This window comes from Rutilus rutilus (assembly GCF_951802725.1).
Source record: "Rutilus rutilus genome assembly, chromosome: 14".
Lineage (NCBI taxonomy): Eukaryota > Metazoa > Chordata > Actinopteri > Cypriniformes > Leuciscidae > Rutilus > Rutilus rutilus.
In genome coordinates, this window is record NC_140219.1 from 39552004 (window position 1) to 39560124 (window position 8121).

Below are 8121 nucleotides of genomic sequence, written 5' to 3' on the forward strand. Positions count from 1 at the left end.
TATCAATAATCATTCGATACTTGGTTAAATACTTGTACTTAACAAAGGTAGACAACAAACTCCAAATTAGCCAGTGTTTTAAACACACCACATATACTATTTCTTACTGTCAGCCGACATGGGTGAGCGCTCCTTGAGGGTCGGGTGCCACCTATTTCAAAATGTAGAAAATTGTCAAATGTAAATTCAATTTTGGATAGGACGACCCCCTGGCTGGAACAGGCCATTAACACACATCCCTCTGTGCTCTCTCCCGAATGCAGCCGTCAAGAGCAAGACAACATGAGGAAATTCTGTTACTAATGTTTCTGGACCATCGTGTAGATTAGTGTTAACAAGAATGTCTGCTAGTCCGCTGACTGGATAATGAAAACATAAAACACACACAGACTTAAATTAAAGGGTAGTTAAAAAAAACAGTCAACAATATTGTATTATTTCAACTACTTTGTGGATGTAGCAAAGATTTAGACTTCTTGTAATCCAACTCTACATAGTCAACTATTGTAGCCATATAATAATCATTCACAATGACTAAATCCAAGGTAGCCATCCCTGGTCCTCGAGAGCCACTCTCCTGCTTGTTTCCAAACTATCCCTGCCCTGCTTACTGCGGATTAATAATGGATCAGGTGTGCTGTCAGTCAGAGGCTGGAAGGGCAGGAATAGTTGGAAAACAAGCAGGGCAGTGGCTCTGGAGGACCAGGGTTAGCTACACCAGGTCTACATATGTTAAATTGTGAAGACTGCTGTTCAACATGAACACTTCACAGTGTTATAATTAGCTGGCTGTACTTGAGCTTTTTCTAGAGCAATGACAGACATTATAGGCTCTATATTTGTAACTGTATGAACTCAGATTTAGAAAAATGTCTGTTTGTATTTAAGGTATAGTGTGTATAAAAGAAGATAGTTCTCACATACAATGGCGTGTCCTCTGGGACTGGGATGACCATGCAGAATTTGGAACTGGAGACAATACTATATAGACATTAAAAACAAATGGGTGAAAAATATTTAAGGTAAGAAAGGACACCTTAATCAATAAACACCATAACTAGATGGTAAAAATAAAACTTTGTGAAGGACATTAAACGAAACAAATGCAAAGCCTCTTTTGGTTCTGCCAGAAGGACTAGAGGAGGATTCCTGAACTCTACGTCTGACAGATGGCTGTTCGCTATGTGACCCTGAAAGACAAAATAGTACTTATTTAAATAAAATACTTCTATTAGTAATTATTTTATATTATTTGATTAAAAAAGGATATCAAATATAAATCAAGTAACGAAGATCATAGACATAATACAAAAAAACAAACATTAAGCTACACTTGAAATGATGAATTTGTACATGTATAAATATAATTTATGAATGAGTGTACATGTTTGTTAAATAATGAAATCTATACAGAAAGAAATGCCTATGTAATCATATTGTATATTTATTAAATATACACATTCATTAAACTTACATAATGAGAACAGGCAAAGGCAAAATTCCTTTCAGGATAAATATCTGTCGAAACCAGGAAGGCAGTGTTTCGGAAAGCATTGAAGCTTCCCCGGGCGCCGCCATTGGCTATCAGACCATCACCTGCTGTTAGCATTCCACTGACTCCCATTCATTTTGGCGTCACTTTGACAGCGTATAACTTTACATCTGAGGCGTTTAAAGACTCCATTTGTCCATTATTTATTTCTAAAGAAACACAAAAATGTATAAAAGGCTCCATTACCTTGTATCTTACATTATGCGTAGATGCAGTTTTTGTAAAAATAGGCTAACGATTGCGTCATAACCACGCGACTCTCTGTCGCACAGTAGAGAGATTACCGTATGGACAGGAGGAGAAGCTCGCGGGCAATCGGGGGGACGTGGAGGCAAAGTGACAAAATAATTAATCAGAATACTTAGCAAAAGTTTCTCCTGCTGCTAGCTCATGGACAGCTCCTACTCACACTCTCCGTCTCTGTTTCGGAAGGGAATGATTCAGATTTCTCTCGGCACCGCTACTAGAAGACAGACGGGTTACCGCCATCGGGTGTGCCCTGTTGTTCATCCTCCCAGAGTTTACTGCTCCCTCTACAGCGACAAGGGGAATGATCATCTGGAAGCTTACTTCAGTTTTTATGTACTTACAATGACAATGGTGTCGTGACCTGAATTGCACCCTTGGGGAATCAATAATGTGTCACTTGGACATTCATAATAATAGCATATTCTTCACCTATTTCTAGATGCTAGAGCTGGTATTTTAGGGGAACATGGAGTTCTTGTAAAATATTTTGTTGACCTCCAAAGGTGTTCTGTTGTGCATCCACTACTGAAAAAAGTAAAACAAGTAATGGAATTAAAAGACCATTTTATCTATGGAATTTTGAAGATGTTTATAAAGAACTTTGCAATCACTTCCGTGAAATTTGCAAATACAATGCTAAATCAGATATATGTACAATAACATTACGATGTCCAGCAATCGATTTAAATAGTAGGCTACATGGGGTTTAATTTGTCGTTTAATGAGATGTAGCCTAATACATGTTGTCAGTGCAGAGAATTTTCGTGTGAACAAATACATAGATCCGCCTATTTGACCAACGTATATCTAAATTTTCCAGTGGTAGAACTTTCGCCAAGCGTGTCAGAGGTTCTGGGTTGTAATCCGCACTCGTGTAGTTTTTTTTCTTTTCGAATAGTTTTTTTTTTTCTCATCAAAACCGATTATGTTCATCAGTGGTTGTATATCAAGCAGGGACACGTTTGTGTGCATTATGTTTTGTGATTTCACCAGAATGAATAGAGAGTATCCGCAACGGATTGAAGCGCGTGTCCGAGTGAAGACAGTGCGGTGTGCGCGAGCCACACGAGAAAACACTGTATCCGTGCCACTGATCGCAGCGGCAACGAGCACTTTGATCACTTGATTTAAAAAACACATTTCAGCACTAGATCGTCTCTTATTTAAAAAACGAACGAAATGAATACTCTGCCAGTTAACTGGAGATGTTTTATTTATTTGTAGAATTGGTACATTCGTGCCGCGAGATGTTTTAAAAAGTGGTGGGGACAATATCGACCCTGGCAAAAAGTGGTGGGGACATGTCCTACCCGTCCCACCCGCAAATTACGCCTATGATTGTCTTTCAGCAAGTCTTTTTGTGACCTGCACCAGTGGTTGTTTGCCGCTTCTCACCAATTTTTTGATAACCTGTAAGTGGTTCTCAAATAGAAAACATGATATGTGGTTCAAAGAGCTGTGGAAGTTCACAGCATCATCTGACAAGTGTTTGAATGTTATCCTAGACCCTAGATAAAACTCTATTCCCATCTGCTTCACCCAAAAGAATGTCCATACCAACACTCAGACAAAGAAAGTGATGGTACTGGTCATCAGGAAGCACATCCTTTAAGACTTACGGTCCTGTGTAGAGCATGAGCTGACGTAGCTCAGTGTGTAGAGCATGAACTGACGTAGCTCAGTGTGTAGAGCATGAACTGACGTAGCTCAGTGTGTAGAGCATGAACTGACGTAGCTCAGTGTGTAGAGCATGAACTGACGTAGCTCAGTGTGTAGAGCATGAGCTGACGTAGCTCAGTGTGTAGAGCATGAGCTGACGTAGCTCAGTGTGTAGAGCATGAGCTGACGTAGCTCAGTGTGTAGAGCATGAACTGACGTAGCTCAGTGTGTAGAGCATGAGCTGACGTAGCTCAGTGTGTAGAGCGTGAACTGACGTAGCTCAGTGTGTAGAGCGTGAACTGACGTAGCTCAGTGTGTACAGCGTGAACTGACGTAGCTCAGTGTGTAGAGCATGAACTGACGTAGCTCAGTGTGTAGAGCATGAGCTGACGTAGCTCAGTGTGTAGAGCGTGAACTGACGTAGCTCAGTGTGTAGAGCGTGAACTGACGTAGCTCAGTGTGTAGAGCGTGAACTGACGTAGCTCAGTGTGTAGAGCGTGAACTGACGTAGCTCAGTGTGTACAGCGTGAACTGACGTAGCTCAGTGTGTAGAGCATGAACTGACGTAGCTCAGTGGCTTTCCACCTGTCCAAGTCTTCCATGCTTCTTGGCTGCCTTGAGAACTCTGCGGGCAAAGCTCCCTTCAACTGACTCGTGTTAGTTTCTACTTGCTCTCTCTTAGCCTTACTCAGTCGACAGATAGCTGGCCCACGCCACAAGTATGTCAGCAGTCTTTTCATGGCTCCAAGACATACTAGCTGCATGTAGTCAAGGGGGAAGTGTTTCACACACAAAATACCAGCTCTAACAAGAGGTGATATTTGTTTTTGATGGTCAGGGTATCCAGCTCGGTTGAATACCTCATCTCTTCTTTCTTCAGTCGGACCCTTTGTCAGGTAAACTACCCTTCAACTAGCCTTCACTGTAACTGTGTGAACCAAATTCTGGAATGAAATGCCATTTTGACAGAGTTGTTGCAACTCCTCCAAGAAATCTTGTAAATACTCCTCAACATTGTCAGGCGTGCTGGACCCATAGTGCAGTGCTACAATAAATGGCTGACAGTTTGGAATTTGACCAAGAATGCGCCAGATTTAGTTTTACTCGATTTAAACAGTGGCACGCCATCCACATTAAAGCACAGTTCAACTTGTCCTGGTAGTGTCTCTTTTGAAAGGTGTTCTAGAAGGTAACGCTCAATACCGAAATAAATATACTGTCCATTGCATTTATTTTAACTGGCACTCCTTGTGGAGCATCAAGAAGGCTTCTAGCGTCTTTCGGGAGTCTATGGCCATGACGTCTGAGAACATGAAGAAGCTCATTTAGTGCCTTGTGTGTCTGGTTTGTAGCAGTAGCCCATCTAGCCAAGTCCTGTTTCAGTAGAATCACTGTCATAATTGTATTCTTCTTCAGTATCACTTGTAATGGACACAGCTGCTGTGCTAATGGATGATATCCTCCATAGGATGTAATTCATTATGTGTTGATCCCTCCGAGAGGGGATTGCCCTCCCCGCCAAGGCTGGCTCCACTGACTTCGGCTTCAGAGCTGCGATCATGTTCCACTAAGGCATCAACCCTTGCCCTTCGTCGTCTCCACTTCCTTTGGTACTCAGAGGACATGTTTAGCAAATCTAAAATTAAAGCAGTTACCAAAAACATCCATGTTTAATTCATTTACAGACACTCGCGCATGCGACGTGGCTCTCGTGAACTCACATCAGGCCCACACAGTAGAACATGAAGAGTTGAATAAAGTCATTATTTTGCATTTTTTTGCGCACAAAAAGTATTCTCGTCGCTTGATAAACTTAAGGTTGAGCCACTGTAGTCACTGGACTATTTTAACAATGTCTTTACTAACGTTTCTGGGGCGGCAGATGCAATTACCTAGCAGCCTATGGAGGAGTGATCTTAACCCTCTGAGGTCGGCAAACGCGCCCCCGCGTTTTGCTGGATTTTTTTCACATAGCAGCAACATAAACTTAAAAAAGTCCGTCATTTACGGTCATATTAATAAAATAAATACATGATTATAAACTATAGAGGGTCTTCTTTTTTTTGTGTACACTCACATTAACATCAAAACCTTGTTTTTATTTTTAAATAAATAAAATAAACAGGGTGCGCTTTCAGCTCACTCTGTCTCCGCAAAAATCTTTTTGAAACAAGTCTGGAAAATGAACTGAAACTCAGCTAATACTTATCACACAACCATGAAACATGCGTCTAAAGAAAGCTTTAAATTTCTACTTTTAAATAAAACAATTCACATTCAAAACAAATATTCTCCTGCAATGTAATCTGTAAGAAACTAAAGAGAAGTACAGTTTCTCCCGTCTCACCTAATTATCGGTAATGAGTTCACACCCACTCGCAGAGCGCGCTATTCATAAGATAATGAGCTGAGGTGATCTATGCAAAATAAGGTAAACGCCCCCTGAAATGCCTTAAAACCAGCAAGTTTCATTTATTCACTTTCCTGCGCTGTTGGAAGATGACACGAGTTCAAATTTTGCTCAGAAGAAGAGCAGGACTCTGACGACGAACGTTTGTATTTTGAGCGACGAACGTTGAGCGACTTGATCCAGCCGTGGATAATATTTCGGGTAAGTCTTTTTAAATTTACTTGCATTAGTTGACACATGTTCGCATTTATGAGGAAAAAACAATATTACGTGACAGTTCTCCATTATGGACGCGAGCGCTCTGAAGCAGCACTAAAAGACTTTCAAACTTTCACAGAGACTTCAAAACAGAAAGCACAAATCCATTCTTTAAAACGAATTTCGTTTTGTTTTAATTGTATCTTAATTTTAATATTATTTTCATTAACAAATTTCCTGGATTTAATACATAAAAAGTAAATAGGCTAGCAATCACAACATAAGGTGCTTGAACTGGAGATCATCAAGTGGTCTAGTGGTAGAACATTTGCCTAGCGTGTCAAAGGTTCTGAGTTCAAATCTGCACTCATAGTTTTTTTTTTTTTTTTTGTCAAATCAGATTATGTTTATCAGTGGTTGTATATCAGGCAGAGACATGTGTGTGTGTGTATTTTGTTTTGTAATTTCACTGGAACAAAAAGAGAGTCTCCACAACGGATTGAAGCGCGCGTCCGAGTGAAGACTGCGCGAGCCTAAAACAAACACAGTATCCGCGTCTGACTCGCGGGAATCCACGGCGCAAACCTGTGAGGGGCTGTGTTTTCTCGAGCCCCATATCAGCTCAAGAAAACACAAGTTTATTCAGATCATTACTTGTTTACACCGTCTCGCAGCGCTGTGAGGAATAATAATAATAAGGGAAAATGTCCCTCAAAAGGTAGATGTAAACAAACTATTAAAAGGTAAATATAATTTTTTTTTCTTTAAATAATTTTTATTGTGTTTTATTAGTAACAAATTTGGGGAGAGGATAAATATTCCAAAACTGAAAATACAGTATGAGAATTTACTGCACAATTACTAGACATGTTTACCTTGGATATTATACAATTTACAAGCACAATTTGTGGAAAAAAAAAATGTATATAAAAAATATAAATAAAATTTATTTTTGTGTATAAATATATACACATGTATATGTGTGTGTGTGTATGCACATATATATATTTGTATAAGCAACGTATTAAACTGCAAATTAGCATTTATATTCCTTATAATAAAAATGAAAGACCTATGTTACAGACATATGAAAGACAACATTTCGTTGATTAGTTTTGGATAGATTATACATTTTTACTGTAAAATATCTGCCACCTCAAATAAGCTTTTATTTGCCAATTTTTTTGTCAAAAATAATCAAATAATCAATCAAATCCTTAACTTTGAAATATGTATGATAAAATGTATACTTTAGTTTGTACAAAGAAAGATTACACTTGAATTGTTGTTTATTTAAATATTTACAAGGTAGATGTAAACAAACTATTAAAAGGTAAATATAAGCCTTTTCTTTAAATAATTTTTATTGTGTTTTATTAGTGACAAATTTGGGGAGAGGATAAATATTCCAAACCTGAAAATACAGTATGAGAATTAACGGCACAATTACATGTTTTCCTTGGCTATTATAGGCCAAATTGCAAGCACAATATGTGGAAAAATAAAAAAGAATTGAGATGCTTCCAACTGTTGCTCTTGCATTCTTGTGGCTCAGTGACTCACCTGAATGAATGGCTCATTAAGTATGCGGTCCTCAGGTGTGAACCACTACATATGCATGATCTGTGACGCCCACTCCGCATATGGCCTTTCCAAACAGAAAGTGCTTTGCAAAATTCAAATCAATGTATTGTGTTATGTGAAGGATTAGGCAGGGTGATTTTCACATAATTTTGAAGAAAAAACACTAGGCGATGACATCCATTAGACAAAAGTCTTATTGGCACATATTTAGTGTGTGTTTTGTGGTCTTATTTCAGAAACTTTAGTTTTTAGTTTTTTCAATAACCACGCATAAACATTATTCTCTCAAAAATGCAGACATGTACATTCTTGTTGCTCACATATTATGGTAGCCCTGTTTGTGCTAAATAGTGTGTAATTTTTTTTTGCCATTACTATGTTTATAAGCAACTGAAAAAAGCACAAATGTCAGGGCATGTCAGAACATCTCAAGGACCCCAAAAACACCTCAGACCCCAGAGGGTTAATT